This window comes from Anabrus simplex, chromosome 3 (genome assembly GCF_040414725.1).
Source record: "Anabrus simplex isolate iqAnaSimp1 chromosome 3, ASM4041472v1, whole genome shotgun sequence".
NCBI lineage: Eukaryota > Metazoa > Arthropoda > Insecta > Orthoptera > Tettigoniidae > Anabrus > Anabrus simplex.
The window spans coordinates 469,116,394-469,144,365 of NC_090267.1; the positions used below are offsets into that span (position 1 = coordinate 469,116,394).

Here is a 27,972-nt window from a genome sequence, read left to right on the forward strand (position 1 = left end):
GATGATGATGCTGGTTGTTTAAAGGGGCCTAACGTCTAGGTCATCGGCCCCTAATGGTACGAAATGTAATGGCAATTTATAGGTTCCAAATCATCCACTGACCAGAATTTAAAAAAGTGTGATGAAGAATGAATGGATGGATATGACTTAACAAAAATCAGTGGATCCGACCCAGAAACTATCACAAACTATAGACCAAGGGACTGTTTCTAAAGCACGATCCTAAATCGAGGATGCTTGTTGTTATTATTATTATTATTATTATTATTATTATTATTATTATTATTATTATTATTATTATTATTATTATTATTATTAAAGCGTCTTTATTGTGGTGAAGTTAGGGCTCCTGGCCCTTTCTTACACTTAACCACTTCATGTATATACAATATAATTTTTACATAAAATTTAAACATATGAAATCTTTACAACCTAAAGTGTAACTAAAGCAAGTAAATTATCACTAAAGTTGTTGTCTAAAGGGGTCCAAAATCCAGGTCAACGGCCCCTTGTCGCTAGTAAAGTAGGACGATGGTAATTGTCATGTTGCGGTACTAATCAAAAGTAGCGTAGACTCACGGTGTTCCACACATTCTGGTATTACTCATAAGTATTGTACGTTGCACAGGTAAGGCAGAAGGTGTTTCTCACATAATGACGCCACTCGTAGGCAACGCAAACGCATTGTGTTCCTCACCTAGGTGTACTAATCACGGGCGCCTGTATCCCGTGGTGTTTATCACACAGTGGGTACTAATCACAGGCAACGCCCAGACCCGTGGTGTTTCTCACAATGATACTAATCACGGGTACTGGAAACCCACAGTGAACCACTCTCTGCTGCTACCGACCACAAACCTATTGTGTACCTTACATAGTGGAACTACTCGCAAGTAAAGGCGACCGATAGTGTTCCCCGTGTGATAGTACTAATCACAAGTAGTTTCATGGTTCTAATACAATCATCCCTTTTAGTCGCCTTTTACGATAGGCAGGGGATGCCGTGGGTGAATTCTTCGTCGGCGTCCCCCACCCACAGGGGGCAGTGATGTTCAAAGTTCATTCTTGGCTTATAAACTAAATTTTACAGACAATAGACGTAATTTATCTCCAGAAAACATTGAAAGACTTGCAGTTGTCTATCGTGATGCTTCTTTTTGCAGTGAATGATGCATGTACAAAGTGAGTCAATAAACTTGGTTGATTCTTAAATGCATATTTTTCAACTTTAATGCATATTTTCTATATCTTAGTGCATAATTGTACGCATATTTTAATCATTTTTGTGCATAAAGATTCGGTCCCTTATCATGGTCCTTCGGGGCTGTTGCACCATGGTTTCTTTTTCATCGATACGGACACCCGTAGGCCTCGTTTATATAAGCTACCTGCCCTTCTATCACACAGACTAATGCCTATGACTTCGATCCTTTTCAGGTTGTAAGCTTCCTTTTCTGTAGAACGGAACTGCGGCCTCGTATATTCCCTTCTTCTAACGAACAACATTGTCAGGTTGAGTCGCAGAGGATTCGAAGCGGACGGTTTGATCGATTATACAATGAGTGGCGAAAAGTCACAGGAAGGGGTGTCCCGTTAGAAAATGTGCCATGAATGACCCCTGAGCGTTGCGGCTAGCTGCGGGGTAGCTGAACAGTCTGCCTCAGACACCAGTGTCGTGAAGATGACAACACCTCGAGAATTAACCGACTTCGAACGTGGGATGATCACCGATGCATGGCGTATGGGTCATAGAATTGCGGAGATTACGCGTTAATTCGGGTTTCCGAGTTCAGAAGTGTCGAGCGTAGATCTTCAATATCACAGGGAGAATATACCACCCGCATAAACTGCAGCATGTAAGGGACATAACGTCGCAGAACCATACTGGGCGCTCGACGGGCTACTATGAGTCAGATCACTGCCCAGTTAAATGTTGGGACCAATAACCAACTCTTGTCCCTTTGCTAACACGTCGACTCAGAGCTCAATGGCCGCGAACATCGGCAAAGTACCATGCAACAGTGGTGGCGTGTGGTGTGGTCCAATAAATCCCAGTTCCTATTGCATCGAGCTGATGGGCTCATGAGGGTGTGGTGTATGCGTGACAATAAGGTTGTGTACAGGCGGGAGGTGGCTCAGTTCTGATGTAGACGGCGTTCCCATGGTCACAATTAGGTCCCATTGTCCGGCTGTAGTGAGCGCTGACAGGTGCACGTTATGTGGACATTCTTTCATACCATCGGCATCCCTTTCTGGCCCTACAGTACCCTCATGGTGATGCCATCCTTCAGCAGTAAAATGCGCCATGCCACCGCTCTGTGATGGCACGCAGGTGGTTGGGGGATTTGCCCTCCAGATACCCCAATCTTAATCCAATTGGATGCTGTCGATTCTGGGGGACACTTCTTCAACCCCGCATCAACTACACAAGATGAATTGTTGATAGCAGTGCAAGATGCATGGGTCCAGATCCCTCCAGGACGTTTCCAACACGTTTTAGATTCGATGCCTCGCCGTATTGCAGTCGTTTTGAGGGCTCGCGGAGGAGCAACTCTTTATTAAAATCGCATTCAGTATCTCCCCACGACTTTTGGCCACTAACAAGTAAGTGTATTTTGAACAACAGACAGAAGCAGCAGCAGTTGATGTAATGTTTATAAATAAGTGGCTTGATTTTGCTACTAAAGTAGCACTGCCCAGTTGAATGTTGGGACCAATAACCAACTCTTGTCCCTTTGCTAACACGTGGACACAGAGCTCAATGGCCGTGAGCATAGGCAAAGTACCATGCAACAAAAAAAAAAAAAATAAGAATAGAAAAGTACGTTTTTTAATTTTTGAATTATGCCGAGTTTATGAGGCAGTACTACATTGTAATGTGAGTTCCTTTTGTTTATGACGAGCTATGATATTTATACGAAGTGTTAGAGTACCTTTATACATTATTTTTGCTAGTGGCTTTACGTCGCACCGACACAGATAGGTCTTATGGCGACGATGGGATAGGAAAGGCCTAGGAGTTGGAAGGAAGCGGCCGTGGCCTTAATTAAGGTACAGTCCCAGCATTTGCCTGGAGTGAAAATGGGAAACGACGGAAAACCATCTTCAGGGCTGTCAACCGTGGGATTCAAACCCACTATCTCCCAGATGCAAGCTCTCAGCCGCGCGCCTCTAACCACACGGCCAACTTGCCCGGTCCTTCACAAATTAAATTCTGAGTTTTTAATAAAGTATGTTTTTCTGCATTTAATTTTTCACCACGAGTGTTTATCTTTTATCAGGATTGAAAGTTCAGTTGTGTATGAGGGCATGATTAAGACAACATCAACTCATTTCGTGTTAGTAGACTTGGTAAAGACACATTATTACTACATGTCTTAAGACTGGTTCCTTATTTATGTACTGTATTTCAATTAAGCTAAATATCGGTATTTATATCATATGGGTCTACAGCATTCAAATACTGCGATGCATGTGGGCGAAATAAAAATGTTTATGCAATGGAAGTTGCAAATTTTCTACTGGCATTCCTCAGTTGTACTTTCATTTTAAAAATGACTCTACCGCCATTCATCTAACCGAGAAACAAGCACATTATCTTTAATTAGTGGATCTTACCTTCATTACTTACCACGCACTTCACGGGAGATCTCTTCTCATGAAGTATACGGTGACCCAAAATTCCGTTAACATTTGACGAGGCAATACTTCAGGAGATATTGGAGGTAGAGAGGAAATAATTGACCCACGTGATTGGCATGACATGGGGTTTTATTGACACCAAAATAAAGTACACAAAATGAGCAACAGATGGCGCTGGGTAGCAACGCGTCAGGTACAAATGGGCACATATGCTTGACGTAAGATGGGGTTTTATTGACACCAGCAACGAGTGCACAAACAGGCCAACACGTGGCGCTGGACAGCAACACGTCAGTGATATCTCATGAGGCCCGTGTGTGGTATAAAAGGAGCTGTCGTCAGAGAGGGTGTCAGATACGCCTGCAATAGTGGCATGTAATGCTTGGCCTTCCCAGTCCCCCGACCTCAATCCGTGTGATTATTGGTGGTGGGGTTACCTGAAGTCGCAAGTCTACCGCTAGGGATGCTAAAAGACAACATCCGACGGTCAGTTTCACCGGGCATCTCCTTCACCTTAACAAATCTTCCGGCCTAAGAGACGGCGTCACCGTTTAAGAGGCCCGCCTCTCCCTTCAGGGGAGGAACGAAAACATTTTAGTAGTAGCAGTAGGCAGATTCTCACCATACCTACGGATGTGCTGTACAGTGCTGTTCACAACATTGTCCCTCAACTACAGGTATTGTTGATGAATGACGGCCGGCATGATGAGCATGTATTATAAATAACATCGTCTGCTGAACCTATATTTTCATGCAAATTATTGCTCGTGCATTGTATGCAGCACCAACTGTTGGTCATTTTGTGTACTTTATTTTGGTGTCAATAAAACCCCATCTCATGCCAACCATGTGTGTCAATAATTACCTCTCTACCTCCTTTATTCCGTGAAGTATTTCCTCGTCAAATGTTAACGAAATTTTAGGTCACCTTGTAGTTTTATTTCATTCTTGTATCTTCAAAGAAATCTGTCAGAAGTATGTTTGAGATAGGTGGATCTTAGGTATAGGGAACAAGGAAAATTGTTCTTACATAGCGTCACTGGTACGAAATGAATTGAGAGTAACAAAGGTTATGAAGTAAAATAATGTACTACATAAAAATATTTTAACATAGTTCATAGCATTCATTGCCTTTTAATTCTATAATATAGTAATAAATTGGCTATGTACGACACATGTTGTACAATGAGTCTTGTTACATTATTGTGCTAAAAGCTGTACATACTGTCATATACCTATAGGAGAACTGGATTTCACAGACCCTTCTTTGTCCTTATTGTGCCTCATTTTCCGTGGATAAAGCATAAAAACTGTTCTCAAAATGAATGCAGTATCATGTATATATCAGATCATTTAAAAGTTTTGGGGTGTATCATATAATAATAATTGCTCAAACTCAGGTAACAGACGTAGACTCGCTCAGAACTGAAATTATAGTTATTTTTATATTGCTTTCTTGTATACTTTATTCGGTTGTTCTGGAAAATGATGGGCGGATTTCTTTCTGTTCCTAAGGCTAAACATTTTCTGATACTGATCTCAAACTGCAAATGGCTGCATAAATGAAAGAATTGCAGAATTTCTAGTTATGGTCCGTTTAATTACATTTCTTCTCTATATAGCACGTGTCAAAACAAACATCTTGATAAATATATTTATTTAAAAGTTTTGGGGAAGAAATGGGTTTCTTCTCATCCTTTTTAGGTCTATTATCTACACTCAGCATAGGACCCTGGGATTTTCTGAGTGTGCTGCTACATAACGCGCAGTTTTCATTCAGCTGCTCTTCGTCTTTACAGGAAAATCTCTTCGAAAGTCTACGAACTGAATTTATGGACGTGATATTGCCTGAGAGTTGCTAAACGCTTAAATGATTCCGTTGACGTGCGGTGTCCTTAAATAAACATGTTCCCCAATAAGAAGATCATGATATAAGGGAAGGAAGAGATCGGAACATATCCGACATACGAGCGCAAATAATTAATACGGTTGTTTAAAATTCATGCAAGAGGGGCAGCCTCGTTCAGTATAGAAACTGTAATTGAAAAGTATATTTCCTGTTTTAATGCGCACCATAAGTTGCAAGGTGATCACTTTCTGAGAGTACTGACATAACGGTGAAGATAAAGAAAAAAAAGCTCAATTACTCCATATTGTAACACTTGATCGAATAATATTGATACATGAGATGTTATTATATTCTGATGATCGACAATTGCTGCCTCCCAATGGGTTAACAGTTGTTATACTTAAGTTTCTCTAAACGATTAAAAATTTGGTAGTGTATAGGGCTATATCGTTATAGCTTTCTCAAGAGTCAGTTGCTCCAAATTCGATTTCTTTCCCAGCTCTGAATTCGTGGCTTAAACAAATAATTGTAAGTGTACAAAATGTTCTATATTCCATTATTCTAGGTATGTACACTATATCCAACACGAAAGGTATTCGATAACGTTCATTGGACCAAGCTACTTGACATTCTGAAGGTTATCGGGATCAGATACCGAGAAAGAAGAATTAACTATAACCTGTATAAAAATCAGTCTGCTGTGATAAGAATCGAGAGCTTTAGCAAAAGGAAGAGCAAACCGGAAAGGAGTGATGCAAGGCCGCACTTTGTCCCCCTCGTTTTCAATGTCTACATACTAAAGGAGGTAAAGTAAATCAAAGAGCAATTATGGAAAGCTAATCACAATCCATGGAGAGGAAATCAAAACTTTGAGATTTTCCAATGATATTGTTATTTTAACTGAGTCTGCACAAGATCTGTAGGAAGTGCTGAAAGGTAGGTTCAAAGTCCTGGGGAAGGAGTATGAGATGAAAATAAATGCCCAAAACAAACGTTACAGACTGCAGTCGAACGTAGTCAAGTAATGCAGGATATATTTTATTAGGAAATGAAGCCTTAAAGGAGGTAGATGAATATTATTATGTGGGTAGTAAAGTAACTAACAATGGCAGAAGTAAGGAGGACATAAAATGTCGACTACAAGCAAGTAGGGCCTTCCTTAAGAAAAACAAATTCACGTCGAACCTTGATATAGGAGTTAAAAAGATGTTCTCGCCTTGCATGGAAGTGAAATATGGACAAAAACTATCTCAGAAAGAAAGAGAATAGAAGCTTTTGAAATGTGGTGTTACAGAATAATGCTGAAGTTGAGATAGGTAGATCGAATCACGAACGAAGAGATATGGAATAGAATTGGTGAGAGGAGATCGATTTGACTAAATTTGATGAGAAGAAGAGATAGAATGACACATCATGAGACACCCACGACTTATTCAGTTGGTTTTTTAGGTAAGTGCAGGTGGTAAGAACGGTAGGTGCGGACCAAGGTATGGATATGACAAGCAGATTAGAGCATATATAATATGCAGTATGTTACGTAGAAATTAAAAGATTAGCACAGGATAGAGCTGGAAGAAAGCAGTCTATGGCGTGATAACCAGGAAATCTATATATAAATATTATATTTAAAAATGGGGTACTGAATTATTAATGGTTCAATGAAAATATTAATTATTTATTTATTTATTTCTTCGCGCTTGATAACGAACTTTCCTGTTCTAAACTGAACACTAAACAGCTGACATAGTATGACATTCTGTGCATTGAACAGAATCAAATGCATTTTATTGGAGTTACGAACAGTAACACGATTCTTCCCCGAGTTATATGGAATGTGAAGGAAGGCACGCAGCTAGCTTTAGCTGTCTCCGTTCATCTCTTAACATTTGAAGACTGCCGCACATGACAGGTGGGAAGTGCGGGTCCTTGTAAGGGGAAGCAACTTTCTTCCAACTTTGTCTTGTGACATCCAACACTACTCGAGATCCACTTTCATCACAAGTTCTTTTACAACCTCCACCCTTCTAATAAATGTTAGAATTTTAATTACCTGGAAACTCTGTAAGGTTATGATATTCTAACCCTCAACTCACCATATTAAAAATAATTATAGCATAGCATAGTTGCTCTGGATATAACACGGAAAGAAAGTTTCTGTGCTAGGTATTTTTTTTAATAATTGAAGGTTATTATGTTCCGTTACGAGCAGTTTGTACATACTGTCATATACATATATACCTTTTGCTTCACCCCTGGATTACGTATGATATTTAATATACATTGAATAGCTCACACTTGACAATAATGTTACCCTTATAGGGAAAGTGTTCTCAAGGTATAATTCACCCTTCATATACTTGGCTTATTGATTTATACATTATCTGTTTTTGTATGTAAGGTTTCAAACATTCTGTCTGTTCTGGTTTTGATTGTGACTTTAATCTGTACTAGTATCTTCAAATTTATTCAAGTGCTGTACCATTAATTTTAAGCTGTTCCGTACCCAGTTAAAACACGATTAAAAATTAACATTTTCCTATTATTGAATTTAATTCTCCACAGTGTGGAATAAAAGTTTTAATCCACGAGATATTCATGCTGTAATCCAAGACTTGAACAATTATCTAATCTATAATTATTCACTAAAAGGGTAAAACCATTATATTTTATACAATATATAGCATACATGTTTAAGTGAAAACATTCAAGGAGTCTTGTATATGTATTAAACAGTTTCATACACAGCTACAACACGATTAAAGATTAACACTTTCCTAGCACGGAAAAGAATTCTCAGTGTGGATGTAGAAGTATTAAATAATGGAACATAGCCTCGTTTTCTAGTAACCCTTACGTCATAGAGACTCTATTGTACTGCTAATATTAAATTGTTTCTAGGAACAAACCACCTCACCAGTAACAACAATCAATCTCAATATTCGCATTGATGCTTTCACGGCCCGTACTTATAGACATGACATAGGCTTTTGGGCTTATGCCGTGCCAAGAAAATAAGGTGAAATTCTTTACGTTTCGCAGATAACGTTGTTCTGCGTCTTCAGAAAAAATCTCGACTGTTCACCTGAAAGGCTCTTCAAGAATGAGGTTTGAATCATGACGTTAGAAGTGGTACGTTCATTCGTCACCAGATGGTTCACCGGACGCGGTACAGCGCTAGCGTTTGAAGCGGAAGCTGACGGAACCATCAGAATTAGTCTAAGATTGAGTCACATATCACATAGACACAAGCCTGGAGTTTGCTCACTTCACATCGGATGGTAAAATTACATCGGCGAAAAGAGATGAGGGAAATTTGTTTTATATTTCCCCTTAAAGAGTGATTCTCGTGAGCAGTCGAGATTTTTTTCTGAAGACGCATAGCAAAGTTCTCTGCGAAACGTAAAGAATTTCACCTTATTTTCTTGATACGGCATAAGCCCAAAAGACTACATCAGGATCTCAATATACGTCTGTAAACAACTATATCTTTTTTACTAACTTATTAAGATTATAATAATTTCAAATATTCTTTTACTGAAACCACCTGCTTGAAATGTTTTATAATCCTTAAAATTTGTAGCTATTAAAACAGATGTCTCCTCACTTCGAAATTTTCAATTAAGGAAAGTGTGACAAATTAATATGCAGTATTTTGTAATTTTATTAGAATATCTCAGAAATGAAAATTTCAAAGTGTACATAGGCTGCAACGTATCTTTATAATCCGCTGATACACTGACTAGGTTTCTCTTACGATGTAGATGCCTTTTCAAATAAACAGTAGTTTCTAATGAACGAGCACCTTTCTTTTTTGAATTTGACGAGGACGGCATGATATCGATCACTTGGCAGTCACTTCAGGAGGGTTTTTCTAAGGGTGATTGCTTTATTTTAATTGTGTTGTGTCATAAGTAGACCTCGGATTTTGGGTAAAAATCTACTTTGCTCCTGAAAAGGTAACTTAAAATGAAGTTGCATCTACACGTTTCATGTAGTTATATGGTTAGAAAGGATGGTCCCATTAGTGCCTAAAATGCCTAAATTGATCTTAGAAACTGTATTTTCCTGTACTTCTATAATTCCTATATTTTTATCCGTAAGTCGATAGTCTGTGTCACAAGTGAAAGTGTCATCTTCCAAGTCGTCCTTAATTAAAAGCTTACGGGAGTTTGCCCACTTCACATCGGATGGTAAAATTATATTGAAACAAAGTGGTGAGTGGAATTTGTTTCATATTTCCTCCTAAAGCGTTATCAAAAATTTAGTAAAAAAAGTATTCTAATTGATAAATGACAATTCAAAATCCGTAAAATTTGAAGCTGCCTAAATTATCTTTTAGAATCTATTTTTTCACACTTGAGACCTATTTCATGCACCTATTTGCAAAGAAGTTATCTTTCTTCATGAGAAACTGAAAGAAAATGAATGAAATGGTATTTTTCGGGTGGAGTATGCAAAGGCTTTAAAACTGTTTTCCTATAATATGAAAACGCGATCATTAAAGCATACATTAGATTATGCTTCAGTGACTTTCTATATTTCGAGTCTCACTCTTTAATAGTGTCTGGTATTAAAAGCACAAAGTTCGTAAATTGAGAGTAAACCCATTTCTTCGCTAAGACAAGTCGTTTTTTCAGGACAAGCGTACTCGTCCACTTGCTTAGAAAAATCATTCCAAAAATAAATGTATATTTAAAATGTTCAAGAAACATTCATACACTGCAAACGTTCTATTGAATTTGATTTATGATATACAGGAAATAAAATATACATTCTAACTAGCAATAATTATGGGAAAAATTAAGACAGCTGAATATTTTGAGAACAGTTTCTGAGCTTTTTGTCACATTATATCATCACATTGGTCTACAATTGGCAGTCACAGAATTCTAGCTGCAGCGATGAAAATCAGAACCTTGTTTACACGGTTAATATTCTTATCAATTATTATTCTTTTGGATATTCAAGCCCGTTCACCAAGCCACACTATAATATATTTGTTACCATAGCGCATTGCGGACAGTCATATTATATACGTATATATATATATATTTGTAACTTTCACAATCATGTCTTAGGAATATTCCTGCAACTGAGGTCCATTGCAAGTATTATTCTGAGGTACAAAACATTAGTTTACTTAGATTTGTAATGACCTACACCACTGTGTTACAAATCATGTCCCTTCGTTTCAGTTTCTCTTCTTGAATATACATAATTATCAGTTCTTTGTAAATCATTCACAGTTAGTAAAAGCGTTGTTAGTTTATGCGGAAGATACTCGGCCAATACAAGGCAAAGTTTGCAATAAAGCATTACTAAATTTTAGACATGTTAATGTTAGTTCACGTTTGTTAGTTTGTTTAGTTACGTAACTCACTGTATTGTGTATACTGTACTATATAAAGCACTCGCGTTAGGACTTTGAATCTTCGCCAAGGGGGTTGTCCAAGGAACTTCTTTCCCAGTGGTATTTAAAAATTGACGAGGACACTTGACTCAACTTTCATTTTGAATACATAATTAATATGTGCACAAGTGGAAATAAAGAAGGAATTTGAAACAGAAATTCAAAATACCAGTTGTGATTTAGCATCAAAGGAGTCTTAAACAATGTTTATTTTTAAAATCAATTTTGGTTGGATTATTTCATAAGGAGCGGATGATTCCTTACAGATAAGCTGACTACAGGAGTGTGGAGACTTTAAAATACCTATGACATCTCCTTTAACAGACCAGGCAAAATATAATATAACTGACAGTAGTAATACTAGAACAGAAAGGGAATGTGTCAGATCATTATAATGGAGACGTTATTAATAGAACCATTTTGGAATAATTTAGCACTTTTTTCAGTACTCGACTGAGGAACTTCCAGTAACATTTCACATGAATAACAACTCATAACTTCTGATAGATTTATAAATTAAGAAATCATGTGAGTTTAAACGTGCATTTTATTTTACTTCAAGGTAGAATTACTATTGTTAAACTGTTCATCTCCTAATTAATTCTACACAATTCAACAGTAAGTAATTTAATATTAATAAGTTTCAAAATTCTCAATTATACTTCAGTATGCTACCAGAACGTGTTCCCGTTTCTTGCTCTATTGAAAAACTTTAGTCCGTTTTGTGATGTTATATCGATAGTTTAATATACTGTACATACTTCTAAGATTTGTACAAGTTAGACTTATGAAATTTTCTCTAAGTGTTGTTAATGTTAACTGAATTGAGATAAATAGGGTTACGAAAACTCCAGTTCAGTAATTAAAGACAGTAAAAAAGTACTGGAACTCACAATTTTCACTAATGAAGTCACGTGGGGTAAGCAAGGTAATAATGTTTCTCACGAGATATGAAGTCTAAATACCCCTAAGTAAGGTCCCAACGACGTCTCAAACCAAAGTTAAGTTGAAAAGTTTTCTTTTACGATGTCTAGTGATCATGAAACTTCAAGGTTTGTCGAAAACTGGATGTCGAATTTTGCACGAATATATTACTACCGTATCTCATTTTGTCGTTCGAAATTTGAACTGAAACTAAGCACTGTGTAGACTCCAATGTTATAAATTATGGTAGTGTAATTTCAGTTCTCTTAGCTTACTCGTTAACTACGCGACTCAAACGTTAAACGATACCACCCCAAGGCAGTAACCAGATTTTTGACTGTCTACAGTTACCTCTGCTGTAAAGCAATAGCAGATGGCTTTTGACCATTAGCATCCTTACTTTGTCACTGACAGTCAACGTGGGGTACTTCAAAAGTGTGCCGGTGTTAAAGCCGACGCGCTTGTCAGGTCTCGAGTGTTGCACAGCTGCACGCAGTTCTGTCCAGCCTCGCTGCTCGCACTCAGTGGCTATGTTGTCAAAAGTTACAGTTTGACAACGCTGTTGGGGCAATCGTGGCACTACGAGGAAAAGGAATGTAAACACAGCCGACATAATAGGCTTGAAAAGAGTGCCGGTCGTTAACGAGGAATGCGTCTGACCTTTACAATGCCTTACTTTCCCCCCAGTTGACTGGATGAAAATTGGCAGGTAGAGGGTTGTTTCTAATACCCATTTTAACTGTCTTGTTAATCCTTATCGTCGCCAGTCGTTACTGTATGGTATTTTTCCTATAACGTGTCATTTTTGAAGGTTTCGAGCATCATTTTCGAAGAAGTAACTTTGCAGTAAAATTTATTATTCTGTTCGGTAAAATGGGAAAGAAAAGAATTCTCCAGTGTATTATCGCTCCTCTATCATTACACCTCTAATAATGGAAACCATTACTTTCAAGTAAAGTAAAATGTCATATTAAAACCTCATTAATGCATTCTTGTTGACCTAATGCGATTATTTGTAGATAAAGGAAAAGTTACTGATCTGTGAAAGAAGACACTTTTATGAACTGAACGATTCAAGTAAGTTATGATCAATGCGTTCATACATATTTATAATTCCAGGTACAATGTAATTCTGACCGCTTGTGCACATATTATTGATCGATTTAACAGGTGAATCGTAGAGAAACTCTCCCTACGGCCTCACACTGGTGTTGACCAGAACCGCGTTCCCAACACCTCCTCGGCGCCACAGACCTCACACTGGGTCCGCATCAGTCCAAGAGTTAGCTGAAACAAACACAAAGAACTGTTAATATACTTACCACAAATTATAGGGAATCAAAGGGATTCGGAATGCTATAAAAATGTACACATAGCTTACAGCAGTTATGAACAAAATAAAATATTTATAAATACAAAAAGAAGAAAATGAACAATAACGTAGATTTTCGTTGCAGTGAGTGTGTTAATATCAGCATGAATATAAAGGGTATCCCAAGGGTCCTGCTTAGCGGACATGATGACACCTATCCCAGTTCTGAGTTTGTTATAGTAGTCTACAAAGAAATAGGTATTCATGCTTCTGGTTTCAAGGTTCTTGGGGGTAATTATCAGGACAGTAAGGAATTCACATTTATACAAACAATTCTTCATAAAAAGAGGTTATCATTACTAAATGCATTGTGTTTTACAAGAATGATGTGAAATGCAAATGAATGTATCTGATTATTTTCGTTAGATTGTGTATGCTTCAATTTTTTAAAATAAAAACTTGTGCCATTATTTAGATATTATTTTAAGTGTATGGGACACTGACTGAAAAATTTAAATGAATGTATAATTTTAGTTCGTTTATTTTTAAATACTTTGAATTTTTTTAATAATTTGCATTTTTGTATGTTAAAACCTAATTGTAGGACAGTGTCCGTTATTTACCTTTCAAGAAAATGATAATCCTTCTTGTATATGTGGAAAGGATGGACGTGTATAATAATCATTCACAAATCATATCGTCGTTTCGACTCTAAATACCGCTGTGTGACAACGTTGAGGTGACAAATACCGGCCCGCAGCACATGTGTCACGTAGAACGCTATTTTGCTATTTTGCTTTACGTCGCACCCACACAGATAGGTCTTATGGCGACAATGGGATAGGATGGCCTAGGAATTGGAAGGAAGCGGCCGTGGCCTTAATTAAGGTACAGTGGGTCTCGAACCCACTATCTCCCGATTACTGGATACTGGTCGCACTTAAGCGACTGCAGCTATCGAGCTCGGGTCACGTAGAACGAAAATTCGTTGATATAGTCCATTCAATACTGAACCTTGTATGATAGAACCTCTCTGGTCAGAGTTCTAAGCTGAAATAGTATCACATTACAGTTTTTCTAGGCTCAACGACGATGTATGTCATAGTCAGTTACCTCGTTAGATGCAAGCATGCGAAGTTTCTCTCAGAAGTGACCACACCTAACATCATATTAATTTCAGTCCGCTGATGTCCTGTAAGCATATCGACGCTAGCTGACTGTGAATGTATTATATCTGCTATCGTGAGAATAAGCCACACCCAGTGTCATGTGACAAAGTTTCCAGAGCGACATCTGCTGTAGAGGCAGCAGTATTGTATAAGTGGTCCAGATATTCTGTATGCTAAAGTGACAAAATTTGGTTCATCTGGTCGTTAATATTGGCCTAATCATGTAACAAATCATAGCGGATGTTTTCGAGACGTTTCTCTCACGCGATGGAAAGGGTTTCTCCTTCTGGTTGACTTGCTCGTGACATGCGTTGATAGAACCGATACAGGTGACATCCGATCGACTGTCGAGACCTTCCCTTGAGGATGGTCACCTTACTTTCAATGTTTCTTTGTAGGACCTCCGATATATTAGGCAGTTGAGGGTAGCACTGAAGAGGACTGGAGATTGCATCAGCTATAATAAATGTCCCTTTTCATCATCGATGAGAGCTTCAATTTCATTCAATTTTATTCCACTGTTGGATGCGCTAGCGAGTGGTTGGCTGTTAAAAGAGCTCTGCATTATCTTAGTGATAAAGTAGTTAATAGCTGCAGAAATTTAGCATATGTTGTGTATGTGTGATACATTTAGTTCCAAAAATATTGATGTTTAGTGTTTGTTTGCAGTAACTGTGATTAGTGGTATTTTTTTCAATTTTCACACGAAGTAGTTCCGTTGGCGTTCGATAGATTATAAACTAAAATTTAGGACTGCGTGAAAGAAGAAATATTTCTTTCTTTTTAATATTATTATTAAAATATCAGTAGGTTTCTTGATAAAATACTTACAAAGACGGGATATTAAAAAGAGTCGTAAATTCGTCATCGGTTATATTAGAGCAGGCAATTGTCAGGATATTTCAAATAGCAGTTCAACTGTTCCACTTATCACGAGGGTAATAACTTCTCTAAATAACGCGATAGTGTTGTCAATTTTGTTTAAAGGAAGGATTTCGATAGAATATACAGTATTTCACTGGCGAAATAGTTAAGAGTAGTTGTATTGTTAAAGATTATTGTCGCTCTCCGTATTCAAATATTGCATTGTTGGCTACAGTAGTGAACACATAGTTTAGTTTATCAAGAAAATATAAATAAATATCAGCTGATTCTTGTATTTCGATCATTTGTAGTTCTGAGTATGCAGTTGAAGTATCCGTAATTTATATCTCACACCCTATATCTTTCAGTACATATGAGCAGCTGGCTAATAAAAATCAAGTTCCTATATACTAATGACTGCAATTCAAGTCCCTAGCGTACTATCGACAGAAGTATTTTGAGAAATTATTGTAGACAACCTCATATTTTTCAGCATTTAAGGACACTTTTATTCTCCGTCCCACGGAGTAGGGAAAATACTAGTAATCCGCCGTCTCTAATAATCACATAACCACATTTTAGTTGAGAATTGTAATGTAGATACTGTATATTAGATAGTATCTTACCTGTTATATTCGTGTGTACCTTTGCGTACGATAACCCTTTCGATACTTTAGAATTTAACGAAACGGCAGGTTTTATTACTATTACAACATAGTAGAATAAAGCTGAAAATTACAGGCCAGTAAATTTGACATGCATTGCATGTAAGCTTTGGGAAAGCATTCTTTCTGATTATATTAGACGTGTTTGCGAAATTAATAACTGGTTTGACAGAAGGCATTTTGGGTTTAGGAAAGCTTATTTCACTGAAGCTCAACTGGTAAGATTCCAGCAAGATATAGCAGATATTCTGTATTTAGGAGATCAAATGGACTGTATCGCCATTGACCTATCTAAGTCATTTGATAGGGTAGATCATGGGAGACGACTGACAAAAAACAAGTGCAACTGGACTTGACAAAGTGACTGAATGGGAGACAACGTTTCTAGAAAATAGAACTCAGAGAATTAGAGTAGGCGAAGCTTTACTGTACCTGTCCCTGTAATAATTGAAAATGAAAACCTACAACCTGTTTTCCAGTCAATGACCGAGTCAGGGATGTAATGAATGAAGCAGATATAGGCTATTAGTACGATGGGGTCACCACTCCCAAAGTGATTCATGAATAAGTGATAGATGGTATGAAATGAGAATGGAGAGTGTTGCTGGAATGAAAGATGACAGGGAAATCTCACATGGAGTAACTGGGATTTGAACCACGGTATCCAGCGGTGAGAGGGCGACGCGCTGCCGTCTGAGCCACGGAGGCTCCCCTGCCTGTATAATTAAGAGGGGAATTTCTCAAGGCAGTGTTACTGGACCTTTATGTTTTCTTATATATATCAATGATATGTGTAAAGAAGTGGAATCAGAGAAAAGGCTTTTTGCAGATGATGTTATTCTGCACAGAGTAATAAGTACCTTACAAGATTGTAGGCAACTGCAAAATGACCCCGATAATGTTGTGAGGTGGACAGTAGGCATTGTATGATGATAAACGGGGTCAAAATTCAGGTTGTGAGTTTCATAAATACGAAAAGTCCTCTCAGTTTTAATTACTGCGTTGATGGGGTGAAAGTTCCTTTTGGGGATCGTTGTCTGTATCTAGGTGTTAATATAAAGAAAGATCTTCATTGGGGTAATCACATAAATATGATTGTAAATAAAGGGTAAAGATCTCTGCCCATGGTTATGGGGGAATTTGGGGGTTGTAGTAAGGATGTAAAGGAGAGGGCATATAGGTCTCTGGTAAGAACCCAGCTAGAGTACGGTTCCAGTGTATGGGACCCTAACCAGGATTACTTCATTCAAGAACTGGAAATCCAAAGGAAAGCAGCTCGATTTGTTGTGGGTGATTACCGACAAAAGAGTAGCGTTACAAAAATGTTGCAAAGTTTGAGCTGGGAAGACTTGGGAGAAAGGAGACTAGCTGCTCGACTAAAAGGTATGTTCCGAGCTGTCAGTGGAGAGATGGCGTGGAATGACATCAGTGGACGAATAAGTTTGAGTGATGTCTTTAAAAGTAGGAATGATCACAATACGAAGATTAAGTTGGAATTCAAGAGGAAAAATTGGGGAAAATATTCGTTTATGGGAAGGAGAGTTAGGGACTGGAATAAATTACCAAGCGAGATGTTCAATAAATATCCAATTTCTTTGCAATAACTTAAGAAAAGGCTAGGAAAACAACAGATAGGGAATCTGCCACCTGGGCGACTGCTCTAAATGCAGATAAGTAGTGATTGATTGATTGATTGATTGATTGATTGATTGATTGATTGATTGATTGATTGATCGATTGATTGATTGATTGATTGTCCAGCACAAATCTCATATGGAGTGACCTGAATTTGTACCACGGAATCCAGAGTTGAGAGGCCGGCGCGCTGCCGCCTGAGCCACGGAGGCTCAATGCAGATAGTAAGCTTTATAATGTTAATATTCCTTCTGATACCAGTAAATCACGTTTTTCTAGTGTCAACTAGAGTAGTGGTACATCAAGTGTCCCAAATTTAAAAATACGTTTTCGTCATCGAAGATATCTGAGAACGAACTCATTACCCACAGCGAAATTATTAGTGTATATATCTCAGAGGGAGGGGATGTCTGGTCGAGGGGGAAATACCTTGTGTCGAAGGCAAGAAGAAAGTGACATCAAGTTAACTGTAGTAGCGTGTAGAAATGGACATATACCGTTTGTGATACACCAACAATTCTGTTCTACTGTCTTTGGATGTTAGCTGGATATGACGACTTCACCGTCAGAGCAAACAGGATTTAAGTACCTCTCTAGTGTGTGTATGGTGTTGAAAATCAGTGTGATACGAAAGATTGACTGGAGCAAACATTCATCAGGAAGTCTGTTTTCCTGAAATTCTATTCTCCTTGGACATGTGCGGCCTTATAATCATTGGCCAAGATCCACCAGCAACCCATTTTCTGATTTCAGTGAGTGAACATGTACATTTTCATAAAATAGGGTCCATAAGGTAACTGGCGATAGCAAATACTGTGTATATATTTTTAATGTCAACGCCCATAAGTGGGATATGTGGACTTCCCTCATCTGTCACTGCTGTCAACTAATCAAATTTCCTCCTACAGTATATCGTAGCTGAAGCTTCGAGGAGACTGTAATTCCCAGCAATTATAATTTAGAATTCTCTATGAGTCTAACACAATGGTAATGAATGTTTACTTCTTGGACTTGGCAATGATTTCATTTTAAAATACACCATGGTAAACAGGATTCAGGTTGAGGTGCTTTGAATTATGGTTGCATGTATTCGATACTAACTCAGTGACACTGAACATTATCTATGAAGTTGATATGGCTTCGATTACATCTTCAATATATGAAGTTTTATTACATTTAATTAAATAATTTGTTTATTTAGGAGGTAAATTTTAGTATTAATATTTGTATTTACTTATAATATTGTAAACAATTTCTGTGTTCTAAAATATTTTCGTAACATGGGCATAAATTGAATATTTAAATCGTACTGTCAATTGTAATTGGGAGCTTATCCCAGTAAAAGACCAAATATTAACAAACTTCTACACAGGACACACAGTGGGCGGACAAATTGAGAATACACATTTCAGTTCACTAGATAGTGGTTCGCTTTATATAGTTTATCGTAATGTAATGTGCAATTGCATAAGTTTAATACTGTATTAGAAACCAGATAATGAAATAGCTGAAAGAAGTCTATATTATTCATAGGTTCCTTCATGCTTCTGAATTTATAAATGAACAATTCTGTTATACGAAAAAATAAACGGTACAACTTTACCGAGGCCCAAATATATGAAGAATATTTAGATATTTTTAAGAAACACGAATGAATATATGGAAAGGAGAGAAAGAATTTGCTAAATGTACTTACCTTTGTAATACATTTCCCTGTGCATGGTAGGGCAGTTCTTTCCCTAAAACATGAAAAATAATGCGCATTAGAATACATTCTCTACAACTTTGTTACATTCAGCAATTAAGTCACATTTACTCTTGGATTTGGTTAATGAATTATTGTAGAATGAAAATGAATCACTAATTACAAATAAATATAAATCAACAATATCAGGGAAGAAATTTAGTAGGCAGTTGAACAAATGATAATTCTTACTCTAATCATTCAGGAAATGTTTGCCAAAAACAATGATATATCCTGCTGAACTACACACACACACACACACACACACATACATACATACATACATACATACATACATACATACATACATACATACACACATACATACGTACATACATTATCATTATAGACAATTATGCCTTTCAGCGTTCAGTCTGCAAGCTTCTGTGAATTTACTAAACATCTCCACAATCCTCTATTTGCAACTAGTGCTGTGACCTCATTTAGTTCTATACCTCTTTGTTTCCAAGGAGTCCCTCGCTTGTCAAATGGGAGTGGGACTCCGTTACTGCCGTAAGTCCGAGGCTTGCTTGAAATGTTCTGAGCTCGGTAAATTCATGAAGCAGGATGCTACACTACTTACACATAGTCCAAGTGAGGATCTCCCCTCTAACGGGTTATGGACCACCGATGGATTGTATAGTCCTAGCCGGTTGAGCACAAGGAGGGCCAAGACATCAGAATAATAGATGCCCACTCCCATTCCATAGCAACTGGTATCCCGACTCTCAGGACAACTTACTAGGCCACTCAGCTGTTGCCCATGGTTCACAAACTAGGACGTCACTACAGTAACCCACACCATGAACCACCCTGCTGAACTATTTACAGAATATTGTGATTCTTGTTTCACCAAATCCAGTCAACAATACTTGATCAATTCGGATAAAAATACTCAACATTAGCATTTAAATTTTAAATGTTCGTCCAGAAATGACATCCCCAGTTGGTCTCAGAAGCCCGAGTAAAACTGGTAGCTGCACTCAGTCAAGAACACGGTTCCTTCGGTTAAAGAGCAGACACATTACCTTACCGCAGTCAGATTGGTTCCCAGCATATCATTCAGCACAAATCGTTGCCATCAAAATGGCTGCGACTAGGCAGACACCCGTGGGCATGTGGCGGGATTCTGCCGAAGCACTGAGCTAATGCACAGCCATCGCCACCACCATGTAAGAACGTCAGTCCATGAGACAGCGTGGATGGGAGGACAACGAGAAGGTTCACTGCACCTCTACCGTTGACTATAATTGGAGGGCTGACATCAGAGCCATAAACAGAAAGGACAGTAAATCAATGGTCTTATATCCCAACTTTCGCTTTGAAAGAGACTCAAATCAGCCTCGGGATGTGAACCTCGAAAAGCAAGCGATTTACGCACATGTTCATAAGAAAACAAAATACCTTTGAAAGACTGGAGATAGGAAGTTCATAATCACAGGACCTCTGCATTCGTATATTCTGAAGAAATGGTTAGCATTTGAACTACGTCGGCTCTCAGGTTCAAGATCCACATCGATATCTCTGCGCATCACCATCGACTGATAAAATTTGCCTGCGGGTCTCGTTGTCGATGTCAGTCAGTGTGACTTGAGAAGACGTGAAGTATGCCTCGCAGACGTATGTGAGAACCGTATCGTCAAATGAGTGAATTTGAAAGAAGGCGCATTATATGCATGAGAGAACATGACGCATCCACCCGGGAAATTGCTACTCGTGTGGGACAAAGTGTGTCGGCTGTGTAACGGGTGTGTACAGAATGGTTCACAGAAGGCCATAGAACACGACGAGATGGGTCTGGTCGCACCACCCATATCGCGCCCACCCCCACCCCCGAGAAAATTGACACTTCATGTGAATGGCATTGCGGGACAGATCTGCGTCCTCCTCGGTTCTGGCGCAACAGTGGAACAGTGTAATACATCGTACACTATCAGTAGTTACTGTCCGTCGCCGTTTATTACGGTCTGTGTTACCGGCGCATCCTGCACTTCTCCACCTGGCTTTGACTAATGTGCATAAATATGCTAGACTGCAATGGTGTACAGAGCGACATCACTGGGACAGAAATGGCATCATATAGTATTTTAGGACGGATCCACGTTCTCTTTGCTTGAAGTGATTGACGCATTTTGGTTCGCTGCAGACAGGAGGAGAGGCATCACTTTGACTGCATTCGCACACGACATTCAGCGCCAACTCAATACCTTATGGTGAGGGGTGCTATTGGGTACAACCACAAATCACAGTTGGTGCGGGTCCAGGACACTAAGACCAGTTTAACCTACGTGAATGACATCCTAAGAACCATAGCCCTACCCTTTCTGCACGACACTCCAGACGCCATATTTCAGCAGGACAATGCGCGACCACATGTTGCTGCACGAACACGTGCCTTCTTGTTGTCACAGGATGTCAGAATGTTGCCCTGGCCCGCCCGATCACCGGACTTGTTGCCAATCAAAAATACGTAGGATATGGTGAAACAACGGGTGCGGCGCTCTGACCCTATGCGAACCACCAAAGATGAACTGTTGAACCAGGTGAACTTAGTACGGATTGTTATACCCCAGGACGCCATTCACGCCTTATACGCGTCGATGGCATCACCCATGGAACAATTTATCAGTGCCCATGGAGGACTCAGTGCCTACTATGCAACAAGACACATGCTGAAACTAGGTAACTGAAATGCTAATATTTTCTGCGGAACATACTAATGAACATGTCCTGTGAATATGAACTTCCTATCTCTAGTCTTTCAAGGTGTTTTGTTTTGTATAAATATGAGTGTGTTTACACATTAATGTACAAACATATGGTTGGGTACATTACTTATACTCCTTAAAGACAGGCGAGTCAAACGTTAAGGATTAATGACCTAAATATTATGGGCGAACTCTCAAATCCGTTTTAGATAAAAACGGGGTTGAGGCAAGGAGACAGCCTTTCTCCACTACTCTTTAATTGCATTTTAGTAAACATTATTAGGGAATGGAGGTTGAGAATGACTGAAAATGGAATGAAGAGTGGGGTAAAGATAGGTTGTGGAAAAAATGCGATGATGTTGGATTGCCTTGCCTTCGCAGACGACGTCGTTCTTATTACAGACAACCGTCAAACAGCGAAGAAACAAGTTGAAGAACTACAAAATGTTGTTGCCAAAACAGGGTTAAGAATCTCCTTCGAAAAAACAGCGTTCATGGATTCTATAAAAGAAGGCGACACGGACAGACTTGTTACACTGCATAGAGATATCCAGCCTGTGCAAAAATTTAAATACCTGGGAGAAATATTCACCCCCAATGGAGATGAAAAGGAGGGATTAAAGGCGAGGGTGAGAAGGATAGAGTTGGCATTCAGACTATGTCATGACACCTGTAAGTCCAAGTCCCTCTCAATTCAGGCCAAGTTAAAACATTACTGCACAGTGGTTAGAACGGAGTGCCTTTATGGAGCAGAAACCTTGACGAGGATGGCTTACCCCGTCCTTGAAGAAAGAGAAAGAAAATTCTTACGAAAAATCTTAGGCCCAAGAAAGTCGACGAGTGACCCAAACACATTCCGCTTTAGATCGAATTTGGAGCTCTACATGACAGTAGAAAAAATGAGGACTGTGATGAAGAACAGGAGACTGACGTTTTATGGGCATATTAAAAGAATGAAATCTGAGAGATTGGCCAACAGGATACTTCCTCTGCAGGAAAAGTGAAAAAAACAAACCGAGATGGCTTACTCAGGTGCACAATGACTTGGCAGGAATAGGTATCAAGGAGGAGGATATAAAAAAGACACCATTTAGGAAGAAGGTTGCGGGAATGAGGGATGAGTCTGAAGAGCAACATGCGAAGCCACGGAACATCTCGGTGGAAGAGCGAGCAGGAGGAGGTCAAAGACTCAAGAATCTATGGCGAGAGTGTAAAGGGTATCAGTCTGCGTGACAGAGGTAAGATTGTGTAAACGTGGCCCACAGGTGGCCGTATCGATAAATAATAATAATTATGATTTTTGACTAAAAAACCGAATTTTCAATTTGAGCCTTAAAAATCCACCAATTCTTCCTCTTTTGCATGCTGTTTGTAGTATTCCTCCAACGGCTGTTTTAAAAGCTCTAAATTTCGGATTTAAAGGGCAGTGGCACGGGGTATATAGAGAAAGATAACACCCCTTTCTCTCACCTTGTCACACAATATTGGGTTCTAAGTTCGATGATGATCATGCTTGTTATTTAAGGGAGCCTAACATAGTAGTATAATTGGATGGTTCTGGCGCCTCCTCCCGCGGGAAATTTGAATTCTGGCGGGAAATTTGAATTTTTGGCGGGAAATTTGAATTTTGGCGGGAGATTTGAATTTGTAAACAAAGCCACGTGCTTTTTGACAGCTGTCATCGACAACAATGCATCGCTAACCTCACTGCTGCCATCTTGACGGGCCTAAACCTCAGTAGTGCCAACTTAACCTAACTAGCGCGAGGTAAACAAAGCCACGTGTTTTTTGACAGCCACGTGCTTTTTGACAGACAACAACGCATCGCTAACCTCACTGCTGCCATCTTGACGGACCTAAACCTCAGTAGTGCCAACTTAACCTAACTAGCGGGAGGTAAACAAAGCCACGTGTTTTTTGACAGCCACGTGCTTTTTGACAGACAACAACGCATCGCAAACCTCAGTACTGCCATCTTGACGGACCTAAACCTTAGTGGTACCAACTTAACCTAACTAGCGCGTGGTATACAAAGCCACGTGCTTTTTTGACAGCTGTCATCCACCATCATTAAACTACAGAGCACTGTGCTGCCCTCTTTATCGTAGTAGATGAAATTTCGTCACCTGTCATCGGCAGTGCAGCCATCTTGGCGGGCCTAAACCTTAGTCCTACAAACTTAAACTCACTAGCGTGAGATAAACAAAGCCACGTGCAGCTGACATCCGCCATCTTTAATCCAGAGAGCACAGTGCTGCCCTCTTTAGCTACTTACCTTTGAAATGTGGTACGTCACAGCTGTCATCCGCCATCTTGCATCCGAAACCTCAGTGCTGCACTCTTTAGCTGAAATGTAGTGGCGGCAAATTCTTTATGCTCTTGTTTGGAAACAAAGCCACGTGCAGCTGTCATCCGCCATCTTTAATCTAGAGAGCACAGTGCTGCCCTCTTTAGCTACTTACCTTTGAAATGTGGTACGTCACAGCTGTCATCCGCCATCTTGCATCGCAAACCTCAGTGCTGCACTCTTTAGTTTGAAATGTAGTGGCGGCAAATTCTTTATGCTCTTGTTTGGAAACAAAGCCACGTGCAGCTATCATCCGCCATCTTTAATCCAGAGAGCGCCGTGCTGCCCTCTATGTGGTGGTGGTAAATTCTACACGCTTTACAAACCTATGTGCTTTTCTGACAGCTGTCAACCGCCAGAGAGCACCGTGCTGCCCTCTTTGTGCCGGTGACAAATTCCACGTGCTTTTTGACAGCTGTCATCCGCCATCTTGCATCAAAAACCTCAGTGCTGTACTCTTTAGCTGAAATGTGGTGGCGGCAAATTCCACGTGCTCTTGTTTAGGAAAACAAAGCCACGTGCTTTTTTGACAGCTGTCGCCCGCATCTTTAATCAATAGAGCACTGTGCTGGGGGTAATTTCGTCAGCTGTCATCCGCCATCTTTAATCCACAGAGCACCGTGCTGCTCTCTGTAGTAGCGGGTAATTTGAAAAGTTCTGTTAGCTGTCATCCGCCATCTTTAATCAAGAGAGCACCGTGCTGCCATCTTTAGTTGAACTATGGTGGCGGCAAATTCCACGTGCTCTTGTTTAGTAAACAAACTCACGCGCTTTTTGTCAGCTGTCATCCGCCATCTTACATCGCAAACCTCAGTGCTACACTCTTTAGTTGAGAAATGGTGGCGGATAATTTAAAAAGAAAAATTCTACAGCAGCCATCTCTCGACGCTAATTGCACAAGATGGTGGCTATACATGACTCCTTAAAGGTGCTTATGCGAGATGATCGCTATACATAGTTTCTTATGAGACTCCCTTGGGATGCTTGCGCAAGATGGCGGTTATACAAGGCTCCTTATGAGACACCCTAGGGATGCTTGCGCAAGATGGTGGTTGCTCTTATGAGGCGGCTTAAGGGTCCTTGCACAAGATGGCTAGAGACGCCCTAAGGATGCTTGCGCAAGATGGCGGACGCAAGATGGCGCCTATACATAGCTCCTTATGAGACAGCCAGTACTCGATACAACATGTGATCAGAACATTGATTGATGTGTTCAGAACACAAAATAAGTGATCAAGACTAGAATCGAACACTGTACTCGATGTCGTTAACTTCAACATGTGATTAAAACATTGTTTTGTGTGTTCAGAACACTACATAAGTAGAATCGAACGCTGTACAACATGTTAGGGGATACCTTTGTTCTAAGAAGATCAGATTGAAACATAACAAGACTAGAATTGAACACTGCACTCGATATAACATGTGAACAGAACATTGATTGATGTGTTCAGATCACTAAACAAGTAGAACCGAACACTGTACAACATGTTAGGGGATACCTTTGTTCTAAGAAAATTAGATTGAAACATAACAAGACTAGAATCGAACACTGCACTCCATGTCGTTAACCTTAACATGTGATCAGAACATTGATTGATGTGTTCAGATCACTAAACAAGTAGAACCGAACACTGTACAACATGTTAGGGGATACCTTTGTTCTAAGAAGATCAGATTGAAACATAACAAGACTAGAATTGAACTCAGCACTCGATGTCGTTAACCTTAACATGTGATCAGAACTTTGATTGATGTGTTCAGATCACTAAACAAGTAGAACCGAACACTGTACAACATGTTAGGGGATACCTTTGTTCTAAGAAGATCAGATTGAAACATAACAAGACTAGAATCGAACACTGCACTCGATACAACATGTGATCAGAACATTGATTGATGTGTTCAGATCACTAAACAAGTAGAACCGAACACTGTACAACATGTTAGGGGATACCTTTGTTCTAAGAAAATTAGATTGAAACATAACAAGACTAGAATCGAACACTGCACTCGATGTCGTTAACCTTAACATGTGATCCGATACAACATGTTAGGGGATACCTTTGTTCTAAGAAAATTAGATTGAAGCATAGCAAGACTAGAATCGAACACTGTAAGAACATTGTTTGATGTGTTCAGTACAACTTCAATGATTTACCTAGTGTAAAACACGCACTGTGCAAATATCGCATAGCTATCTCGCCTATCACTTGCCTAGTATGAAAATCAAAAACACACTGTGCACATATCGCATAGCTAACTCGGCAACACTTCAAATGATTTGCTTAGTACGAAAATAAAAAAAATCTATACCGCGTAGCTAACTCGTTCATCGCACTGCTAAGACGCTTAGTAATTGCAAATACACTGATATATGTCATACGAAAATCAAGAAAGCACACTGCGTAGCCAACTCGCTCGGGTCACTCGCTTAGTAATTGCAACACGACTAGAACACTGATACACACACGGATAAGAATGTTGTGAGATACTACATACTTACATGTTAAAAAAATGGGGCTGAAAGATCATAAATTATATGTACACATGTTGTCTCCTCCAAGTTGTAAGACGAAATAGACGCAGTACTGCGAGTTTCCGCTATAGCTGGCGAACGGAAGTAGCATGATATCTCAGCAAAAAAAAAAAAAAAAAAAAAAAAAAATACGCGTGAGCTTGCAAGTCAGACACAATGATGGATACCGCGATTCAAATCCTGGCAACTTATGCCGTCAGGAAGGGCATCCGGCGAGCATCTACCTGTAAATCCCCGATTCTGATGTTAGAAAGAGCAACTTGTTGTAAAACATTCTTAATGCCAGTTCTTTGACGTCAGGAAGGGCAACCAGTCGAAAACAATAGTGTATGATGTAAGAGGCTAGATACTGCTAGTTTTGCGTCAGGAAGGGTAACTAGTCTTAAAACAAATTCTTCTGATTTAAAATCTTAATTTTGCGTCAGGAAGGGCATCCGGCTGTAAAACAATAGTTCATAATACAGCGATTTAAAATCTAAGAAGAACATCTAGCTGTAAATCCCCGATTCTCGTGTTAGAAGTTGTAAAACAGATTCTTAATCCGAGTTCTTTGACGTCAGGGAGGGCAACGGGTCGAAAACAATAGTGTATGATGTAAGAGGGTAGATACTGCCAGTTTTGCGTCAGGAAGGGCAACTAGTCTTAAAACAAATTCTTGCGAATTAAAATCTTAGTTTTGCGTCAGGAAGGGCATCCGGCTGTAAAACAATAGTTCGTGATACAGCGATTTTAAATCTAAGAAGAGCATCTAGCTGTTTAAACCCCGATTCTCGTGTTAGAAGTTGTAAAACAGATTCCCAATCCGAGTTCTTTGACGTCAGGGAGGGCAACCGGTCGAAAACAATAGTGTATGATGTAAGAGGTTAGATACTGCTAGTTTTGCGTCAGGAAGGGCAACTAGTCTTAAAGCAAATTCTTGCGATTTAAAATTTTAGTTTTGCGTCAGGAAGGGCATCCGGCTGTAAAACAATAGTTCGTGATACAGCGATTTAAAATCTAAAAAAAGAAATAAGCGTGAGTTTGCAAGTCAGACACAATGATGGATACCGCGATTCAAATCCTGGCAACTTATGCCGTCATGATGGGCATCTGGCTAGATCATGTTATGACGATCGCGCAGGACCCCCTCGCCTAGCATTTGCTATTTCTTTACGGCTTCCGACA

At 39.2% G+C, this 27,972-nt stretch overlaps 1 long non-coding RNA gene across 1 annotated transcript in view; it reads right to left on the reverse strand.

Moving 5' to 3' along the window:
* Positions 1-12,878: 12,878 nt before the first annotated feature.
* LOC136866535 (uncharacterized) overlaps positions 12,879-27,972 on the reverse strand; it is a 68,387-nt gene continuing 53,293 nt past the window's right edge. Inside the window, exons 2-3 of the long non-coding RNA XR_010859558.2 lie at positions 19,167-19,209; positions 12,879-13,112 (exon numbers count right to left, since the gene is read on the reverse strand). This is a non-coding gene — a long non-coding RNA (uncharacterized lncRNA). The remainder of the gene's footprint in view (positions 13,113-19,166; positions 19,210-27,972) is intronic.